This window comes from Osmerus eperlanus, chromosome 18, assembly GCF_963692335.1.
Source record: "Osmerus eperlanus chromosome 18, fOsmEpe2.1, whole genome shotgun sequence".
Classification (NCBI taxonomy): domain Eukaryota; kingdom Metazoa; phylum Chordata; class Actinopteri; order Osmeriformes; family Osmeridae; genus Osmerus; species Osmerus eperlanus.
Window position 1 is genome coordinate 6,965,279 of NC_085035.1, and position 23,955 is coordinate 6,989,233.

Consider the following 23,955-nt stretch of genomic DNA (forward strand, 5'->3'; position numbering starts at 1 on the left):
CACTTAATAAAGGCAAACGAATCAACAGTTATTGGCCAAAACACATTTTTGCATCCTGCGGCCACGCCCAGTGATCACATGACACCAAATTGTTTGGACATCCTCAGATGAGGGTTCCGAGTCATCATACCAAGTTTGGTGTTGATTTCTCAAGGATTGGCTGAGATATGACCCAACTTCCTGTTTGGCGTCTTTGCTGCCGATTTTGATTGGCTGTACCGGACAAACTGTTTTGAAAATCAAAAATCTTTGGATAACTTCTGTGAGGGTTGCTCTGACGATGATGTGTGCCAATTCTGGGGAAGATTAAAGAAAAATTGTAGGAGGAGTAGGCTTTCAAAGGTTTTCGATAAAACCGGAAATGGCGGAAAATCTATATAACCGGAAATTGACGTCATAGGGTGTGTTGAACTCGTCTTGACCCAGGGAATCCAATGGTACCTCATTTTTGAAAATCGGTCATACGGTTCAAAAGTTACGTGTGTAAACACAAGTCCAACTTTGACCAGTTGGTGGCGCTAGAGTGCTTCAATGGGAGACATGAAACTTGGTGAATATAAAGAGGGGACTGTGCTTAATGAGTGTGCCCAAATTCACAACTTTTTACCATACGGTTCTAGGGGCTGCCATAGACTCCAATGGCAGAAGAAGTGTAATAATAAATATAGCTGCAAGCAGCAATGAGGTGGCCAAGCAATCGAATGACCCATAAAACATGTTGTACATCCTCAGAAGAGGGTTACGAGTACACGCAACAAGTTTGGTGCGAATCCATCAAAGATTTGCTGAGATACGACCCAACTTCCTGTTTGCTGGCTTAACGGCACATTTTGATTGGCCGTACCGGGCAAACGGTTTTGAAAATCCAAAAAACATATGATGGCTTTTGTGAGGCTTGGTCTGAAGATGATCTCTGCCAAATTTGGTGAAGATTGGAAAACATTTGTAGGAGGAGTACAGAAAAAACGTTTTTTCAGTAATTCAAAATGGCGGCCGCATCAATTCGGCTGTTATCACAAGTTATCATGTGTCACACACGGGATGTCCCAAGATATCATGAGACAAAGGAATCACTTAATAAAGGCAAACGAATCAACAGTTATTGGCCAAAACACATTTTTGCATCCTGCGGCCACGCCCAGTGATCACATGACACCAAATTGTTTGGACATCCTCAGATGAGGGTTCCGAGTCATCATACCAAGTTTGGTGTTGATTTCTCAAGGATTGGCTGAGATATGACCCAACTTCCTGTTTGGCGTCTTTGCTGCCGATTTTGATTGGCTGTACCGGACAAACTGTTTTGAAAATCAAAAATCTTTGGATAACTTCTGTGAGGGTTGCTCTGACGATGATGTGTGCCAATTCTGGGGAAGATTAAAGAAAAATTGTAGGAGGAGTAGGCTTTCAAAGGTTTTCGATAAAACCGGAAATGGCAGAAAATCTATATAACCGGAAATTGACGTCATAGGGTGTGTTGAACTAGTCTTGACCCAGGGAATCCAATGGTACCTCATTTTTGAAAATCGGTCATACGGTTCAAAAGTTACGTGTGTAAACACAAGTCCAACTTTGACCAGTTGGTGGCGCTAGAGTGCTTCAATGGGAGACATGAAACTTGGTGAATATAAAGAGGGGACTGTGCTTAATGAGTGTGCCCAAATTCACAACTTTTTACCATACGGTTCTAGGGGCTGCCTTAGACTCCAATGGCAGAAGAAGTGTAATAATAAATATAGCTGCAAGCAGCAATGAGGTGGCCAAGCAATCGAATGACCCATAAAACATGTTGTACATCCTCAGAAGAGGGTTACGAGTACACGCAACAAGTTTGGTGCGAATCCATCAAAGATTTGCTGAGATACGACCCAACTTCCTGTTTGCTGGCTTAACGGCACATTTTGATTGGCCGTACCGGGCAAACGGTTTTGAAAATCCAAAAAACATATGATGGCTTTTGTGAGGCTTGGTCTGAAGATGATCTCTGCCAAATTTGGTGAAGATTGGAAAACATTTGTAGGAGGAGTACAGAAAAAACGTTTTTTCAGTAATTCAAAATGGCGGCCGCATCAATTCGGCTGTTATCACAAGTTATCATGTGTCACACACGGGATGTCCCAAGATATCATGAGACAAAGGAATCACTTAATAAAGGCAAACGAATCAACAGTTATTGGCCAAAACACATTTTTGCATCCTGCGGCCACGCCCAGTGATCACATGACACCAAATTGTTTGGACATCCTCAGATGAGGGTTCCGAGTCATCATACCAAGTTTGGTGTTGATTTCTCAAGGATTGGCTGAGATATGACCCAACTTCCTGTTTGGCGTCTTTGCTGCCGATTTTGATTGGCTGTACCGGACAAACGGTTTTGAAAATCAAAAATCTTTGTATAAATTCTGTGAGGGTTGCTCTGACGATGATGTGTGCCAATTCTGGGGAAGATTAAAGAAAAATTGTAGGAGGAGTAGGCTTTCAAAGGTTTTCGATAAAACCGGAAATGGCGGAAAATCTATATAACCGGAAATTGACTTCATAGGGTGTGTTGAACTCGTCTTGACCCAGGGAATCCAATGGTACCTCATTTTTGAAAATCGGTCGTACGGTTCAAAAGTTACGTGTGTAAACACAAGTCCAAATTTGACCCGTTGGTGGCGCTAGAGTGCTCCAATGGGAGACATGAAACTTGGTGAATATAAAGAGGGCACTGTGCTTAATGAGTGTGCCAAATTTCACAACTTTTTACCATACGGTTCTAGGGGCTGCCATAGACTCCAATGTCAGAAGAAGTGTAATAATAATAAGAAAAGGTAGAAACACTTAAGTGGCTTCGCCGCTTCGCGGCTTGGCCACCAATAAGAAAAGGTAGAAACACTTAAGTGGCTTCGCAGCTTCGCGGCTTGGCCACGAAATATAGCTGCAAGCAGCAATGAGGTGGCCAAGCAATCGAATGACCCATAAAACATGTTGTACATCCTCAGAAGAGGGTTACGAGTACACGCAACAAGTTTGGTGCGAATCCATCAAAGATTTGCTGAGATACGACCCAACTTCCTGTTTGCTGGCTTAACGGCACATTTTGATTGGCCGTACCGGGCAAACGGTTTTGAAAATCCAAAAAACATATGATGGCTTTTGTGAGGCTTGGTCTGAAGATGATCTCTGCCAAATTTGGTGAAGATTGGAAAACATTTGTAGGAGGAGTACAGAAAAAACGTTTTTTCAGTAATTCAAAATGGCGGCCGCATCAATTCGGCTGTTATCACAAGTTATCATGTGTCACACACGGGATGTCCCAAGATATCATGAGACAAAGGAATCACTTAATAAAGGCAAACGAATCAACAGTTATTGGCCAAAACACATTTTTGCATCCTGCGGCCACGCCCAGTGATCACATGACACCAAATTGTTTGGACATCCTCAGATGAGGGTTCCGAGTCATCATACCAAGTTTGGTGTTGATTTCTCAAGGATTGGCTGAGATATGACCCAACTTCCTGTTTGGCGTCTTTGCTGCCGATTTTGATTGGCTGTACCGGACAAACTGTTTTGAAAATCAAAAATCTTTGGATAACTTCTGTGAGGGTTGCTCTGACGATGATGTGTGCCAATTCTGGGGAAGATTAAAGAAAAATTGTAGGAGGAGTAGGCTTTCAAAGGTTTTCGATAAAACCGGAAATGGCGGAAAATCTATATAACCGGAAATTGACGTCATAGGGTGTGTTGAACTCGTCTTGACCCAGGGAATCCAATGGTACCTCATTTTTGAAAATCGGTCATACGGTTCAAAAGTTACGTGTGTAAACACAAGTCCAACTTTGACCAGTTGGTGGCGCTAGAGTGCTTCAATGGGAGACATGAAACTTGGTGAATATAAAGAGGGGACTGTGCTTAATGAGTGTGCCCAAATTCACAACTTTTTACCATACGGTTCTAGGGGCTGCCATAGACTCCAATGGCAGAAGAAGTGTAATAATAAATATAGCTGCAAGCAGCAATGAGGTGGCCAAGCAATCGAATGACCCATAAAACATGTTGTACATCCTCAGAAGAGGGTTACGAGTACACGCAACAAGTTTGGTGCGAATCCATCAAAGATTTGCTGAGATACGACCCAACTTCCTGTTTGCTGGCTTAACGGCACATTTTGATTGGCCGTACCGGGCAAACGGTTTTGAAAATCCAAAAAACATATGATGGCTTTTGTGAGGCTTGGTCTGAAGATGATCTCTGCCAAATTTGGTGAAGATTGGAAAACATTTGTAGGAGGAGTACAGAAAAAACGTTTTTTCAGTAATTCAAAATGGCGGCCGCATCAATTCGGCTGTTATCACAAGTTATCATGTGTCACACACGGGATGTCCCAAGATATCATGAGACAAAGGAATCACTTAATAAAGGCAAACGAATCAACAGTTATTGGCCAAAACACATTTTTGCATCCTGCGGCCACGCCCAGTGATCACATGACACCAAATTGTTTGGACATCCTCAGATGAGGGTTCCGAGTCATCATACCAAGTTTGGTGTTGATTTCTCAAGGATTGGCTGAGATATGACCCAACTTCCTGTTTGGCGTCTTTGCTGCCGATTTTGATTGGCTGTACCGGACAAACGGTTTTGAAAATCAAAAATCTTTGTATAACTTCTGTGAGGGTTGCTCTGACGATGATGTGTGCCAATTCTGGGGAAGATTAAAGAAAAATTGTAGGAGGAGTAGGCTTTCAAAGGTTTTCGATAAAACCGGAAATGGCGGAAAATCTATATAACCGGAAATTGACGTCATAGGGTGTGTTGAACTCGTCTTGACCCAGGGAATCCAATGGTACCTCATTTTTGAAAATCGGTCATACGGTTCAAAAGTTACGTGTGTAAACACAAGTCCAACTTTGACCAGTTGGTGGCGCTAGAGTGCTTCAATGGGAGACATGAAACTTGGTGAATATAAAGAGGGGACTGTGCTTAATGAGTGTGCCCAAATTCACAACTTTTTACCATACGGTTCTAGGGGCTGCCATAGACTCCAATGGCAGAAGAAGTGTAATAATAAATATAGCTGCAAGCAGCAATGAGGTGGCCAAGCAATCGAATGACCCATAAAACATGTTGTACATCCTCAGAAGAGGGTTACGAGTACACGCAACAAGTTTGGTGCGAATCCATCAAAGATTTGCTGAGATACGACCCAACTTCCTGTTTGCTGGCTTAACGGCACATTTTGATTGGCCGTACCGGGCAAACGGTTTTGAAAATCCAAAAAACATATGATGGCTTTTGTGAGGCTTGGTCTGAAGATGATCTCTGCCAAATTTGGTGAAGATTGGAAAACATTTGTAGGAGGAGTACAGAAAAAACGTTTTTTCAGTAATTCAAAATGGCGGCCGCATCAATTCGGCTGTTATCACAAGTTATCATGTGTCACACACGGGATGTCCCAAGATATCATGAGACAAAGGAATCACTTAATAAAGGCAAACGAATCAACAGTTATTGGCCAAAACACATTTTTGCATCCTGCGGCCACGCCCAGTGATCACATGACACCAAATTGTTTGGACATCCTCAGATGAGGGTTCCGAGTCATCATACCAAGTTTGGTGTTGATTTCTCAAGGATTGGCTGAGATATGACCCAACTTCCTGTTTGGCGTCTTTGCTGCCGATTTTGATTGGCTGTACCGGACAAACGGTTTTGAAAATCAAAAATCTTTGGATAACTTCTGTGAGGGTTGCTCTGACGATGATGTGTGCCAATTCTGGGGAAGATTAAAGAAAAATTGTAGGAGGAGTAGGCTTTCAAAGGTTTTCGATAAAACCGGAAATGGCGGAAAATCTATATAACCGGAAATTGACGTCATAGGGTGTGTTGAACTCGTCTTGACCCAGGGAATCCAATGGTACCTCATTTTTGAAAATCGGTCATACGGTTCAAAAGTTACGTGTGTAAACACAAGTCCAACTTTGACCAGTTGGTGGCGCTAGAGTGCTTCAATGGGAGACATGAAACTTGGTGAATATAAAGAGGGGACTGTGCTTAATGAGTGTGCCCAAATTCACAACTTTTTACCATACGGTTCTAGGGGCTGCCATAGACTCCAATGGCAGAAGAAGTGTAATAATAAATATAGCTGCAAGCAGCAATGAGGTGGCCAAGCAATCGAATGACCCATAAAACATGTTGTACATCCTCAGAAGAGGGTTACGAGTACACGCAACAAGTTTGGTGCGAATCCATCAAAGATTTGCTGAGATACGACCCAACTTCCTGTTTGCTGGCTTAACGGCACATTTTGATTGGCCGTACCGGGCAAACGGTTTTGAAAATCCAAAAAACATATGATGGCTTTTGTGAGGCTTGGTCTGAAGATGATCTCTGCCAAATTTGGTGAAGATTGGAAAACATTTGTAGGAGGAGTACAGAAAAAACGTTTTTTCAGTAATTCAAAATGGCGGCCGCATCAATTCGGCTGTTATCACAAGTTATCATGTGTCACACACGGGATGTCCCAAGATATCATGAGACAAAGGAATCACTTAATAAAGGCAAACGAATCAACAGTTATTGGCCAAAACACATTTTTGCATCCTGCGGCCACGCCCAGTGATCACATGACACCAAATTGTTTGGACATCCTCAGATGAGGGTTCCGAGTCATCATACCAAGTTTGGTGTTGATTTCTCAAGGATTGGCTGAGATATGACCCAACTTCCTGTTTGGCGTCTTTGCTGCCGATTTTGATTGGCTGTACCGGACAAACTGTTTTGAAAATCAAAAATCTTTGGATAACTTCTGTGAGGGTTGCTCTGACGATGATGTGTGCCAATTCTGGGGAAGATTAAAGAAAAATTGTAGGAGGAGTAGGCTTTCAAAGGTTTTCGATAAAACCGGAAATGGCGGAAAATCTATATAACCGGAAATTGACGTCATAGGGTGTGTTGAACTCGTCTTGACCCAGGGAATCCAATGGTACCTCATTTTTGAAAATCGGTCATACGGTTCAAAAGTTACGTGTGTAAACACAAGTCCAACTTTGACCAGTTGGTGGCGCTAGAGTGCTTCAATGGGAGACATGAAACTTGGTGAATATAAAGAGGGGACTGTGCTTAATGAGTGTGCCCAAATTCACAACTTTTTACCATACGGTTCTAGGGGCTGCCATAGACTCCAATGGCAGAAGAAGTGTAATAATAAATATATCTGCAAGCAGCAATGAGGTGGCCAAGCAATCGAATGACCCATAAAACATGTTGTACATCCTCAGAAGAGGGTTACGAGTACACGCAACAAGTTTGGTGCGAATCCATCAAAGATTTGCTGAGATACGACCCAACTTCCTGTTTGCTGGCTTAACGGCACATTTTGATTGGCCGTACCGGGCAAACGGTTTTGAAAATCCAAAAAACATATGATGGCTTTTGTGAGGCTTGGTCTGAAGATGATCTCTGCCAAATTTGGTGAAGATTGGAAAACATTTGTAGGAGGAGTACAGAAAAAACGTTTTTTCAGTAATTCAAAATGGCGGCCGCATCAATTCGGCTGTTATCACAAGTTATCATGTGTCACACACGGGATGTCCCAAGATATCATGAGACAAAGGAATCACTTAATAAAGGCAAACGAATCAACAGTTATTGGCCAAAACACATTTTTGCATCCTGCGGCCACGCCCAGTGATCACATGACACCAAATTGTTTGGACATCCTCAGATGAGGGTTCCGAGTCATCATACCAAGTTTGGTGTTGATTTCTCAAGGATTGGCTGAGATATGACCCAACTTCCTGTTTGGCGTCTTTGCTGCCGATTTTGATTGGCTGTACCGGACAAACTGTTTTGAAAATCAAAAATCTTTGGATAACTTCTGTGAGGGTTGCTCTGACGATGATGTGTGCCAATTCTGGGGAAGATTAAAGAAAAATTGTAGGAGGAGTAGGCTTTCAAAGGTTTTCGATAAAACCGGAAATGGCGGAAAATCTATATAACCGGAAATTGACGTCATAGGGTGTGTTGAACTCGTCTTGACCCAGGGAATCCAATGGTACCTCATTTTTGAAAATCGGTCATACGGTTCAAAAGTTACGTGTGTAAACACAAGTCCAACTTTGACCAGTTGGTGGCGCTAGAGTGCTTCAATGGGAGACATGAAACTTGGTGAATATAAAGAGGGGACTGTGCTTAATGAGTGTGCCCAAATTCACAACTTTTTACCATACGGTTCTAGGGGCTGCCATAGACTCCAATGGCAGAAGAAGTGTAATAATAATAAGAAAAGGTAGAAACACTTAAGTGGCTTCGCCGCTTCGCGGCTTGGCCACCAATAAGAAAAGGTAGAAACACTTAAGTGGCTTCGCAGCTTCGCGGCTTGGCCACGAAATATAGCTGCAAGCAGCAATGAGCTGGCCAAGCAATCGAATGACCCATAAAACATGTTGTACATCCTCAGAAGAGGGTTACGAGTACACGCAACAAGTTTGGTGCGAATCCATCAAAGATTTGCTGAGATACGACCCAACTTCCTGTTTGCTGGCTTAACGGCACATTTTGATTGGCCGTACCGGGCAAACGGTTTTGAAAATCCAAAAAACATATGATGGCTTTTGTGAGGCTTGGTCTGAAGATGATCTCTGCCAAATTTGGTGAAGATTGGAAAACATTTGTAGGAGGAGTACAGAAAAAACGTTTTTTCAGTAATTCAAAATGGCGGCCGCATCAATTCGGCTGTTATCACAAGTTATCATGTGTCACACACGGGATGTCCCAAGATATCATGAGACAAAGGAATCACTTAATAAAGGCAAACGAATCAACAGTTATTGGCCAAAACACATTTTTGCATCCTGCGGCCACGCCCAGTGATCACATGACACCAAATTGTTTGGACATCCTCAGATGAGGGTTCCGAGTCATCATACCAAGTTTGGTGTTGATTTCTCAAGGATTGGCTGAGATATGACCCAACTTCCTGTTTGGCGTCTTTGCTGCCGATTTTGATTGGCTGTACCGGACAAACTGTTTTGAAAATCAAAAATCTTTGGATAACTTCTGTGAGGGTTGCTCTGACGATGATGTGTGCCAATTCTGGGGAAGATTAAAGAAAAATTGTAGGAGGAGTAGGCTTTCAAAGGTTTTCGATAAAACCGGAAATGGCGGAAAATCTATATAACCGGAAATTGACGTCATAGGGTGTGTTGAACTCGTCTTGACCCAGGGAATCCAATGGTACCTCATTTTTGAAAATCGGTCATACGGTTCAAAAGTTACGTGTGTAAACACAAGTCCAACTTTGACCAGTTGGTGGCGCTAGAGTGCTTCAATGGGAGACATGAAACTTGGTGAATATAAAGAGGGGACTGTGCTTAATGAGTGTGCCCAAATTCACAACTTTTTACCATACGGTTCTAGGGGCTGCCATAGACTCCAATGGCAGAAGAAGTGTAATAATAATAAGAAAAGGTAGAAACACTTAAGTGGCTTCGCCGCTTCGCGGCTTGGCCACCAATAAGAAAAGGTAGAAACACTTAAGTGGCTTCGCAGCTTCGCGGCTTGGCCACGAAATATAGCTGCAAGCAGCAATGAGCTGGCCAAGCAATCGAATGACCCATAAAACATGTTGTACATCCTCAGAAGAGGGTTACGAGTACACGCAACAAGTTTGGTGCGAATCCATCAAAGATTTGCTGAGATACGACCCAACTTCCTGTTTGCTGGCTTAACGGCACATTTTGATTGGCCGTACCGGGCAAACGGTTTTGAAAATCCAAAAAACATATGATGGCTTTTGTGAGGCTTGGTCTGAAGATGATCTCTGCCAAATTTGGTGAAGATTGGAAAACATTTGTAGGAGGAGTACAGAAAAAACGTTTTTTCAGTAATTCAAAATGGCGGCCGCATCAATTCGGCTGTTATCACAAGTTATCATGTGTCACACACGGGATGTCCCAAGATATCATGAGACAAAGGAATCACTTAATAAAGGCAAACGAATCAACAGTTATTGGCCAAAACACATTTTTGCATCCTGCGGCCACGCCCAGTGATCACATGACACCAAATTGTTTGGACATCCTCAGATGAGGGTTCCGAGTCATCATACCAAGTTTGGTGTTGATTTCTCAAGGATTGGCTGAGATATGACCCAACTTCCTGTTTGGCGTCTTTGCTGCCGATTTTGATTGGCTGTACCGGACAAACTGTTTTGAAAATCAAAAATCTTTGGATAACTTCTGTGAGGGTTGCTCTGACGATGATGTGTGCCAATTCTGGGGAAGATTAAAGAAAAATTGTAGGAGGAGTAGGCTTTCAAAGGTTTTCGATAAAACCGGAAATGGCGGAAAATCTATATAACCGGAAATTGACGTCATAGGGTGTGTTGAACTCGTCTTGACCCAGGGAATCCAATGGTACCTCATTTTTGAAAATCGGTCATACGGTTCAAAAGTTACGTGTGTAAACACAAGTCCAACTTTGACCAGTTGGTGGCGCTAGAGTGCTTCAATGGGAGACATGAAACTTGGTGAATATAAAGAGGGGACTGTGCTTAATGAGTGTGCCCAAATTCACAACTTTTTACCATACGGTTCTAGGGGCTGCCATAGACTCCAATGGCAGAAGAAGTGTAATAATAATAAGAAAAGGTAGAAACACTTAAGTGGCTTCGCCGCTTCGCGGCTTGGCCACCAATAAGAAAAGGTAGAAACACTTAAGTGGCTTCGCAGCTTCGCGGCTTGGCCACGAAATATAGCTGCAAGCAGCAATGAGCTGGCCAAGCAATCGAATGACCCATAAAACATGTTGTACATCCTCAGAAGAGGGTTACGAGTACACGCAACAAGTTTGGTGCGAATCCATCAAAGATTTGCTGAGATACGACCCAACTTCCTGTTTGCTGGCTTAACGGCACATTTTGATTGGCCGTACCGGGCAAACGGTTTTGAAAATCCAAAAAACATATGATGGCTTTTGTGAGGCTTGGTCTGAAGATGATCTCTGCCAAATTTGGTGAAGATTGGAAAACATTTGTAGGAGGAGTACAGAAAAAACGTTTTTTCAGTAATTCAAAATGGCGGCCGCATCAATTCGGCTGTTATCACAAGTTATCATGTGTCACACACGGGATGTCCCAAGATATCATGAGACAAAGGAATCACTTAATAAAGGCAAACGAATCAACAGTTATTGGCCAAAACACATTTTTGCATCCTGCGGCCACGCCCAGTGATCACATGACACCAAATTGTTTGGACATCCTCAGATGAGGGTTCCGAGTCATCATACCAAGTTTGGTGTTGATTTCTCAAGGATTGGCTGAGATATGACCCAACTTCCTGTTTGGCGTCTTTGCTGCCGATTTTGATTGGCTGTACCGGACAAACTGTTTTGAAAATCAAAAATCTTTGGATAACTTCTGTGAGGGTTGCTCTGACGATGATGTGTGCCAATTCTGGGGAAGATTAAAGAAAAATTGTAGGAGGAGTAGGCTTTCAAAGGTTTTCGATAAAACCGGAAATGGCGGAAAATCTATATAACCGGAAATTGACGTCATAGGGTGTGTTGAACTCGTCTTGACCCAGGGAATCCAATGGTACCTCATTTTTGAAAATCGGTCATACGGTTCAAAAGTTACGTGTGTAAACACAAGTCCAACTTTGACCAGTTGGTGGCGCTAGAGTGCTTCAATGGGAGACATGAAACTTGGTGAATATAAAGAGGGGACTGTGCTTAATGAGTGTGCCCAAATTCACAACTTTTTACCATACGGTTCTAGGGGCTGCCATAGACTCCAATGGCAGAAGAAGTGTAATAATAATAAGAAAAGGTAGAAACACTTAAGTGGCTTCGCCGCTTCGCGGCTTGGCCACCAATAAGAAAAGGTAGAAACACTTAAGTGGCTTCGCAGCTTCGCGGCTTGGCCACGAAATATAGCTGCAAGCAGCAATGAGCTGGCCAAGCAATCGAATGACCCATAAAACATGTTGTACATCCTCAGAAGAGGGTTACGAGTACACGCAACAAGTTTGGTGCGAATCCATCAAAGATTTGCTGAGATACGACCCAACTTCCTGTTTGCTGGCTTAACGGCACATTTTGATTGGCCGTACCGGGCAAACGGTTTTGAAAATCCAAAAAACATATGATGGCTTTTGTGAGGCTTGGTCTGAAGATGATCTCTGCCAAATTTGGTGAAGATTGGAAAACATTTGTAGGAGGAGTACAGAAAAAACGTTTTTTCAGTAATTCAAAATGGCGGCCGCATCAATTCGGCTGTTATCACAAGTTATCATGTGTCACACACGGGATGTCCCAAGATATCATGAGACAAAGGAATCACTTAATAAAGGCAAACGAATCAACAGTTATTGGCCAAAACACATTTTTGCATCCTGCGGCCACGCCCAGTGATCACATGACACCAAATTGTTTGGACATCCTCAGATGAGGGTTCCGAGTCATCATACCAAGTTTGGTGTTGATTTCTCAAGGATTGGCTGAGATATGACCCAACTTCCTGTTTGGCGTCTTTGCTGCCGATTTTGATTGGCTGTACCGGACAAACTGTTTTGAAAATCAAAAATCTTTGGATAACTTCTGTGAGGGTTGCTCTGACGATGATGTGTGCCAATTCTGGGGAAGATTAAAGAAAAATTGTAGGAGGAGTAGGCTTTCAAAGGTTTTCGATAAAACCGGAAATGGCGGAAAATCTATATAACCGGAAATTGACGTCATAGGGTGTGTTGAACTCGTCTTGACCCAGGGAATCCAATGGTACCTCATTTTTGAAAATCGGTCATACGGTTCAAAAGTTACGTGTGTAAACACAAGTCCAACTTTGACCAGTTGGTGGCGCTAGAGTGCTTCAATGGGAGACATGAAACTTGGTGAATATAAAGAGGGGACTGTGCTTAATGAGTGTGCCCAAATTCACAACTTTTTACCATACGGTTCTAGGGGCTGCCATAGACTCCAATGGCAGAAGAAGTGTAATAATAATAAGAAAAGGTAGAAACACTTAAGTGGCTTCGCCGCTTCGCGGCTTGGCCACCAATAAGAAAAGGTAGAAACACTTAAGTGGCTTCGCAGCTTCGCGGCTTGGCCACGAAATATAGCTGCAAGCAGCAATGAGCTGGCCAAGCAATCGAATGACCCATAAAACATGTTGTACATCCTCAGAAGAGGGTTACGAGTACACGCAACAAGTTTGGTGCGAATCCATCAAAGATTTGCTGAGATACGACCCAACTTCCTGTTTGCTGGCTTAACGGCACATTTTGATTGGCCGTACCGGGCAAACGGTTTTGAAAATCCAAAAAACATATGATGGCTTTTGTGAGGCTTGGTCTGAAGATGATCTCTGCCAAATTTGGTGAAGATTGGAAAACATTTGTAGGAGGAGTACAGAAAAAACGTTTTTTCAGTAATTCAAAATGGCGGCCGCATCAATTCGGCTGTTATCACAAGTTATCATGTGTCACACACGGGATGTCCCAAGATATCATGAGACAAAGGAATCACTTAATAAAGGCAAACGAATCAACAGTTATTGGCCAAAACACATTTTTGCATCCTGCGGCCACGCCCAGTGATCACATGACACCAAATTGTTTGGACATCCTCAGATGAGGGTTCCGAGTCATCATACCAAGTTTGGTGTTGATTTCTCAAGGATTGGCTGAGATATGACCCAACTTCCTATTTGGCGTCTTTGCTGCCGATTTTGATTGGCTGTACCGGACAAACTGTTTTGAAAATCAAAAATCTTTGGATAACTTCTGTGAGGGTTGCTCTGACGATGATGTGTGCCAATTCTGGGGAAGATTAAAGAAAAATTGTAGGAGGAGTAGGCTTTCAAAGGTTTTCGATAAAACCGGAAATGGCGGAAAATCTATATAACCGGAAATTGACGTCATAGGGTGTGTTGAACTCGTCTTGACCCAGGGAATCCAATGGTACCTCATTTTTGAAAATCGGTCATACGGTTCAAAAGTTACGTGTGTAAACACAAGTCCAACTTTGACCAGTTGGTGGCGCTAGAGTGCTTCAATGGGAGACATGAAACTTGGTGAATATAAAGAGGGGACTGTGCTTAATGAGTGTGCCCAAATTCACAACTTTTTACCATACGGTTCTAGGGGCTGCCATAGACTCCAATGGCAGAAGAAGTGTAATAATAATAAGAAAAGGTAGAAACACTTAAGTGGCTTCGCCGCTTCGCGGCTTGGCCACCAATAAGAAAAGGTAGAAACACTTAAGTGGCTTCGCAGCTTCGCGGCTTGGCCACGAAATATAGCTGCAAGCAGCAATGAGCTGGCCAAGCAATCGAATGACCCATAAAACATGTTGTACATCCTCAGAAGAGGGTTACGAGTACACGCAACAAGTTTGGTGCGAATCCATCAAAGATTTGCTGAGATACGACCCAACTTCCTGTTTGCTGGCTTAACGGCACATTTTGATTGGCCGTACCGGGCAAACGGTTTTGAAAATCCAAAAAACATATGATGGCTTTTGTGAGGCTTGGTCTGAAGATGATCTCTGCCAAATTTGGTGAAGATTGGAAAACATTTGTAGGAGGAGTACAGAAAAAACGTTTTTTCAGTAATTCAAAATGGCGGCCGCATCAATTCGGCTGTTATCACAAGTTATCATGTGTCACACACGGGATGTCCCAAGATATCATGAGACAAAGGAATCACTTAATAAAGGCAAACGAATCAACAGTTATTGGCCAAAACACATTTTTGCATCCTGCGGCCACGCCCAGTGATCACATGACACCAAATTGTTTGGACATCCTCAGATGAGGGTTCCGAGTCATCATACCAAGTTTGGTGTTGATTTCTCAAGGATTGGCTGAGATATGACCCAACTTCCTGTTTGGCGTCTTTGCTGCCGATTTTGATTGGCTGTACCGGACAAACTGTTTTGAAAATCAAAAATCTTTGGATAACTTCTGTGAGGGTTGCTCTGACGATGATGTGTGCCAATTCTGGGGAAGATTAAAGAAAAATTGTAGGAGGAGTAGGCTTTCAAAGGTTTTCGATAAAACCGGAAATGGCGGAAAATCTATATAACCGGAAATTGACGTCATAGGGTGTGTTGAACTCGTCTTGACCCAGGGAATCCAATGGTACCTCATTTTTGAAAATCGGTCATACGGTTCAAAAGTTACGTGTGTAAACACAAGTCCAACTTTGACCAGTTGGTGGCGCTAGAGTGCTTCAATGGGAGACATGAAACTTGGTGAATATAAAGAGGGGACTGTGCTTAATGAGTGTGCCCAAATTCACAACTTTTTACCATACGGTTCTAGGGGCTGCCATAGACTCCAATGGCAGAAGAAGTGTAATAATAATAAGAAAAGGTAGAAACACTTAAGTGGCTTCGCCGCTTCGCGGCTTGGCCACCAATAAGAAAAGGTAGAAACACTTAAGTGGCTTCGCAGCTTCGCGGCTTGGCCACGAAATATAGCTGCAAGCAGCAATGAGCTGGCCAAGCAATCGAATGACCCATAAAACATGTTGTACATCCTCAGAAGAGGGTTACGAGTACACGCAACAAGTTTGGTGCGAATCCATCAAAGATTTGCTGAGATACGACCCAACTTCCTGTTTGCTGGCTTAACGGCACATTTTGATTGGCCGTACCGGGCAAACGGTTTTGAAAATCCAAAAAACATATGATGGCTTTTGTGAGGCTTGGTCTGAAGATGATCTCTGCCAAATTTGGTGAAGATTGGAAAACATTTGTAGGAGGAGTACAGAAAAAACGTTTTTTCAGTAATTCAAAATGGCGGCCGCATCAATTCGGCTGTTATCACAAGTTATCATGTGTCACACACGGGATGTCCCAAGATATCATGAGACAAAGGAATCACTTAATAAAGGCAAACGAATCAACAGTTATTAGCCAAAACACATTTTTGCATCCTGCGGCCACGCCCAGTGATCACATGACACCAAATTGTTTGGACATCCTCAGATGAGGGTTCCGAGTCATCATACCAAGTTTGGTGTTGATTTCTCAAGGATTGGCTGAGATATGACCCAACTTCCTGTTTGGTGTCTTTGCTGCCGATTTTGATTGGCTGTACCGAACAAACGGTTTTGAAAATCAAAAATCTTTGGATAAATTCTGTGAGGGTTGCTCTTACGATGATGTGTTCCAATTCTGGGGAAGATTGAAGAAAAATTGTAGGAGGAGTAGGCTTTCAAAGGTTTTTGCTAAAACCGGAAATGGCGGAAAATCTATATAACCGGAAATTGACGTCATAGGGTGTGTTGAACTCGTCTCGATCCAGGGAATCCAACGGTACCTCATTTCTGAAAATCGGTCATACGGTTCAAAAGTTACGTGTGTAAACACAAGTCCAACTTTGACCAGTTGGTGGCGCTAGAGTGCTACAATGAGAGACATGAAACTTGGTGAATATAAAGAGGGGACTGTGCTTAATGAGTGTGCCAAAATTCACAACTTTTAACCATACGGTTCTAGGGGCTGCCTTAGACTCCAATGGCAGAAGAAGTGTAATAATAATAAGAAAAGGTAGAAACACTTAAGTGGCTTCGCCGCTTCGCGGCTTGGCCACAAAATATAGCTGCAAGCAGCAATGGAGGGGCCAAGCAGTCCAGAGCAGGACATGGCCTCCATAGCACTTGTTCAACAATTAAGTCACAACAACCTGTTGCACTCATGCAACACACCAAGTTTGGTTGAAATATATGTTTGCGTTCAAGAGTACTGATAGTTCAAAGTTATTTTTCTGGTATAACACTGCAGGCCTCCTCTGCTCCTCATGGGAACGATGGAACCCAAGTTTGGTGACAATCGCGCAAATGGTTGCTGAGATATGCTCTTGCGCCTCGTTTGGCGGCTTCGCCACCGCTTTTGATCGTCTCTACCGAACAAACGTTTTTGAAAATTGAAATTTCTTCTAATTGCTTTTGTGAAACTGGGTCTAAAGATCATCTTTGCCAAATTTGGTAAACATTGGACAAAAATTGGGGCGTGCAAAAGGTTTTTATACTTTTCCATGAAATCCAAAATGGCGGCCACGTCCGTTCGAATTTTATGAAAAGTTATTAATAGTCAGGCTTGATATCTCACAAGACATCAACAGACAAAGAAATTACTTTATTAAGGTAAACACTTCAACAGTTATTAGCCAAAACACGTTTATGCTTCCGGCCACGCCCCCTTTTAGTCACATGACACAATCTTTGGAGGACGTCCTCAGAATAAGGTTCCGAGGCGGCGTACCAAATTTAGTTTCACTGCCTCAAACAACTGCTGAGATATGACTTCACTTCCTGTTTGGCGGCTTTTCTGCTTATTTTGATTGGCTGTCACGGACAAACGGTTGTGGGTATCAAAATGCTCTACCATAACTTTTGTGCGGCTTGGTCTGAAGAGCATATCTGGTAATTTTGAAGAAGATTTGACAAAGATTGTAGGAGGAGTAGGCTTTCAAAGGTTTTTGATAAAACCGGAAATAGCGGAAAATCTATAAACCGGAAATTGACGCCATGGTGTGCATTGAATTCGGCTTGATCCAGGGAATCCAATGATACCTCATTTTTGAAAATGGGTCATACGGTTTAAAAGTTGCGTGTGTAAACACAACTCCAACTTTGACCCATTGGTGGCGCTAGAGTGCCCGAGTATGGGACATGAAACTTTGTGAATTGGACCAGGGGACTGTCCCCAATGAGTGTGCCAAATTTCACAACTTTCGACCAAGCGCTTCTAGGGCCTGCCATAGACACCCAGTCTTAAGAAGTATAATAATAATAATAATAATAATACTAACAATAACAATAGGTGCCTCGCAGCTTGGCCCCTAATAATAATAATAATAATAATAATAATAATAATACTAACAATAACAATAGGTGCCTCGCAGCTTCGCTGCTTGGCCCCTAATAAGAAAAGGTAGAAACACTTAAGTGGCTTCGCGGCTTGGCCACCAAATATAGCTGCAGGCAGCAATGGCGGGTTCCTCCTCAGCATTGCAAACCATTACAAAATTGACATGACACAGACATGTATTTCATACATGTACACAACATTTCAAGACAATTGGATCAATGGCTGATTTGAAGTCATTTTTTGAAATTCTTCACAAATTGTCACTGTAGAGAAATATCCATGCTGCCGACATTATGGGTTCTTGAGACTTCTTTGTTCCCCATTGGCAATATGGCATGCATACAAACTTTTAGACATTTTGGACTGACAGGGTTAAAATGCCACCCTTTTGAAAGTGACAACTTTGAAGCGTGTTCTGTCAGGCCACCTGTGCTCTGGTCAAGCCCATCATGCAGAGATCCATTCTTTAAAAGCTTTGATTACAACAATAACTTTATGAAAGTCAGAATACACTTTAGTAAAGGACGTGTGTAGTTTATGTACTACTACTGCTTGCTCTGCCCACACACTTTCCCCATCCATGCCGTTTCCCTCTTTCCCAGTGCAGGTGGTGCGGTGGCCGCATGAGGTTTAGGTGTAGTCCAAAAGTTGCCTCCCACAATCAAAACATATTAACCGCAACATTGTTTTCAAATTTTCTCAAAGATGGCTTGAAAACCACAGATATTGACTCTCTTCTTGAGTAAATCTCTTTCCAGAATCTCAGTCAATCCAGAATCAAGATTAGCCTCATAGGCAATTGGTCTGGTCTAGGGCACAGCCCACGTTCAGCTCCTTGCAAGTATAGCCTGTGATAGTAAAATGGCCGACTCTCTGTTCCCATTAAACTACACAGCATGCACACTGAAGGTGACCAACAAGATTATATTAACTAACAAACAATAACATTACAAACATCTAACTGAACGAACACAACAACTGAAATCCCTTGCGTAGCTGTTGTTTTTTTAAATGCCGCACTGCATGCTGGGTACCCAAGAGCGCTGACGCTGATTATCTAGCTGTGCTCCAATGCGTGATATGACGAGATGCTAGTGGCGCGCTGAGGTCTCAGAGTCTCCTGCCCGAGTTCAAGTTCTGCCCGATTAGCAAGCTATTTTTACTAATGTTTTGTTAGCAATTGAATGGTAATGCAAGCTAGCTAAAAACAATGTTAGTTAGCTTGGCTAAACTGGTTTTCATAGCAACAGAAATCAACAAATCAGATCAGTCGAACTTTATTCAGAAATGGGGGGATGGCGGGAACATTAAAGGTGTAGGTACAGTAAAAGTGAAATGGAACGCGTCTTTCTGCCTTGAAGCTGCGTGCGCATCAACAAGACCCCATCTATATGTAAAGATAACATCCAAGCTAACTGCAGCTTTGTATACCATATGTACCGTGTTATGGTTGTTTGAGTTAAACAACTTGCTAAATGAATTAAATGAAGCTTGCGCAAGTTCAGTCAGGCAAGACCGATCTCTGCACTCGGGTTTAATCGTAGTGTACACTTCTCACTCCCCCCGCTAAGAACGCCCTACCTTCCCCCCGTTTCCCTGGACGGGCGGTCACCAGGGTTCAGGTCGATTAGCGCTCCCGCTATCAATTAATGGTGTCACATGATCCGTGCCTTTAAATATGATTCTCTCCCTCTGTAGTTTGTCCATGCTATCAAGTGCGCGACCCTCCACCACCCCGTCGCCGCCCGGTTCCTGTCTCAGTCTTCGGCTCGATTGGTCGTCGGCTGCCGCCACCGCCACCAGTGTCTGGACTCCGTGGGGGATTCTTCTTCGGGCGTTGGGCAGGCGCCCGTTGATCCATATAATTCCCCGTGGGGTTCAAGCTCCAAACACCTTAGTACATTTATTAGTCTGTAATAAACATCTTTCACTCATCCCAGGTCTCTCCTGATTGAAATGTCTGTTAAATGTCAAATCCAACTATAAATGTATAAAAGAGAGTTCCAATCAAATCTGAATTTGTTTTAAACCTACGCTGGGTTGCACCAACAAGGATTAACTCTTAAACTAGGTTTAAACCAAGTTTGTCTTTTAATCCAGTTGCACCAAACTTTAAACCTAGTTTAACCTTAGTTTACAATTAATCCTGGGTAAATCTAACCCTTTGGCAATCTCTGTTTAATTTCCATTTAAATCTAGATTAAATTTAAATCTGTTGCACCAGTCATTTTAAACCTAGTCTAAACCTGGATTAGCAGTTATATTTAAACCACCCCTGGAGGAGGTTTATCTCAGTTTTATTGACAACATGGCTGCATATCTTCGCTGGATGGGGTTAGAGGAAAGTGTTCCTCACAGGAAAATTAGACATAGGTTAAACCCAATGTGGGAATGGGGAACTGTTTCGGAATCTAAAGGGCTACTGCTCAATTAATGTCCAAGTTGTGTGTGATGACCAGGCCCAGATCACACACGTTGTTGCAAGATGGCCAGGATCCACACATGACAGACGAATCTTTGACAACGGTCAACTTTGTGCACTGCTGGAGAGGGGAGATCCGTGGACACCTAGTGGGGGACAATGGCTATGCATGTCGCCCATACCTGATGACTCCACTTTTGAACCCTCAGACCCAGGCAGAAAAAAACTACAACTACTCTCACATTCAAACAAGAGGGGTAATAGAGAGAGTGTTTGGGGTGTGGAAGCGGAGATTTCCATGTATACAGTTGGGACTCCGCACAAAATTGGACACTACCCTGACCATCATTGTTGCAGTAGCCGTTTTGTACAACTTTGGGAAGAGAGTAGGAGATGATCTACCCGAGGAGAATGAGCACCCACTTGAGGATGATCTGGAAGATGCTCAAGTGCAGAATGCTGCAAATAAATACATTACACAATTTCAGTTTCAGAATTCATTCAAAAATCTTTCTATTTCTTGTGACTGGCTTAGATCCAGTAGCCTCTGCTTCTGAAGAGTTAGGACCTCTTTCTGTAGCAACAGGACATCTTTTTTAATTTTTGCATTTTATATGTCGAGCATGCATCTCTCCTTCTCTAATGTGAGAAGCTCCTGGTGAGAGCTAAGCTTAGGGTGCTTAGCAGGGGGCTTCACAGGTGATGCTGCTGCTTCAATGTTTCCATGAGGCTCCACTTGCTCCAGTACGATGATAGTGTCAGCTAGACAAAACCAAAAAACTTAAAAAACATTAGGAGGCTACCTACAACTATGCACAATGCACTTTACTCTTGAGGTCTCTGACGTCCAATGACATAGGAAATAACTAATTTAATAAATTACCATAGGCTACTAAAGAGAACATGGAACTGTTATTTCTGTAGTATGATGTGCTATTCAATTACAAAATTATTAACATCTGAGGTGTATGTACAGTAATACATAGGCTCTAACAAATGCTTTGTAGGCAAAATTATAGCCTATTTTCGTCATTTTTGTCACGTTATTGCTGCAACCAACGGCGTTGGAGTTCGTAGTTACTTGCAGCTTCTGTGGCTGTACTGTCATCTAATGCGCCGTCATCGTCGTAGGGGTTGGGGAGGGGGGAAATCTGCTGCGGGATCATATCAATGATCTTCTTTGACAGAGGATCCGTAGCATTGATTGGTGGTCCTCCGCCGGTTTGAAATTGGCTACGCCTCTCTTCCGCCGCATCTTTTTTGGCTTTAGTCTTGAGGTTTTTCCAGCAGGCTTTAAGTTGCGCCCTGTCCCTCGTCTCTTTAATACCGGTAGAGCCATTGAAGCACTCAGCTAACCGGACCCAGTTCCGCTCCTTCTTTTCTAGAGTACTGCTGTCAGTCCTCTTGTCCTAAATTATTACCCCAAACTCCTCCATCAATTCAGTCAGCAACATCTTTTCAAATGTTGAAAAGTTTGACCCTCTTTGACGTGCCATAGCTAGCTAGCTGGCTATTTGTAACGTAGTTTATTATAGCCGCTGTAGTGGTAGCCTAGGCTATAAACGGTAACTAACCGTATCAGTAACGGCATTTATTCAAAAAGCTGCTATAGGAAAAAGAGCGCATGCATTTATTTAGGGCTATTTAGTTCCGTAGGCTATTTGTTAAACATACGTTGTGAATTTGTTTACATTTCGTCGGAATCCATCATGGCGGACATTGAACATAAACTAATCCTGTTTTAACCCTTGTTTAAACTAGTTTAACTAATCCAAGGTTAAAATTAAGATGTGCAACACATCTCTGATTAATTATAAACCAGTTTAAACATAGATTTACTAACCCTAGATTAACTCTAAACCAGGATTAATTTAATCCATGTTGGTGCAACCCAGCCCTAGAGGTTTAAAAGGTTACCTTTGCCTAAACTGACATGCACCAACTCAGAGAACTGAGTTTCAACAGCCATTTACACATTTAGTCTCTATTTGTTACTCTACTCTTAAGGCATGTTTAACTTAATGTCTGCACCTCTCTGTCACCAACTGTCTCTGGAGTGGGGGGTGGGGGCTTCACAGGGTGTCTACAGGTATAAACAAGTTAAATGTAAGACCTTTTAATACCACTTCCAAATGAAATTAAAGACCAAACTTACGATGGAAATACAAATCAAAAGTGTAAATATACAGTAATCTTTCCAAGTAAACACTGATGTCTGTTCAATATGAACAGTATGGTAAAATGACAATAATCGGTTGAGTTTAAGAACATTGACTAAATGTGTCTAATGCGGAAGGATAACACAAAAATGTAATTGCTGTCCTAAATTATACTTATTATTACACTAGGGTGGAAATGGTGGAGCAGAAACTAACAATTCCATGAATCCCATGGAAACAAAGGCAAATGTGTGAGATGTACTGATGTGGAGCACAAATGATCCAAGAAGCAGTACTTCTCTTGAGTGGTTTTTATTGAGATGAATAATCATTGGATTCAGGTCAAAAGTCTATCACTTGAACTAGTTTCATCACTTAAGACACAAAGTCGGCAGCTTGGCATACTGGCACATGGAAAGGATTGAACATTTAGACTTTCATCAAAGTAATGCTGGCTTGTCCTTTTTCATCAATGTCCTCAGAAAAGCAGGCTGCAGAGCTACTGTGTCTGTGGGGTGACTGTCTCTGGAGGGCTGGCAGGCAGGGGCAAGCAGGGCCTGCAGGCAGGCAAGCAGGCAGGCCAGCTGGATGAAGCTGTCCTGGGGTCAGGGCTGAAGAGAAGCTGTCCAGCTAGAGAGGGGTAGTCCAGCAAGGGGTCTGTGTGGATCTCACCATCCTCAAGTCTGTTGCATCCTCTGTTGAACTCTGTTGAGCAGGCCTCTGCATGACCCTCCAGACCTGTCAAAGTGAAGAAAGGGTCCATGTCAGTTGTGAAAAATGAAGCTTTTCCCATCTACACTTGATACAGACTTCAGTTTTGACTGTGAAATGCAGTGTCATTACTTGAACTTGAATCCAAATGTGTTGACCTCATGGAGACCCATGCAGTCACTCAAAACACGGGTTCGATTCCAGGCTCTGGCAAGAGTATTTACCTCTAAACTGGTCAATATATACACATCTGACAAAAGACCAGCTCGACCTTTGCTTGTAAACAGTGATTCTGACTGTCAGAGACCTTTAAATAGCCTGACTTACCGAAATTGGCAAAACTAGCCTGGCTAACGTAGGTCGCTTTCTCAGGGCATATGACGAATGAAACAGGCTCGCCTTGAAAAATCAGATATACTGACTATCTTTAGCAGGCCCTTGTCTACAAAAAGCAGTCCTCCCTGACGTTTTGGGAGTAGAATTGAGTGAAATACAAAATTGTTTACACACTGCCAGTGGGCGAGCCGAGCCTGACTCTGAGGCTAACGTTAAAACAATGTACCCCCGGGACGCAGTATCGCTCCAATTGCAAGTCCACAAAACACAAAAATAATCGGAGCATCTGGCTAAAAGCACAATTCCCACATCTCCTAAAGGCTTCCCTCCTCGACCTTTTTCGTGTAGACGTAACTGTAAAATGGTGAACTTATGAACATGACGCGACGAAAGCAAGGCTGCCGCCTAATCGCCTATGCGGTCTCCCTGCCGCATAGGCTTATTACAAAGACTTTCACG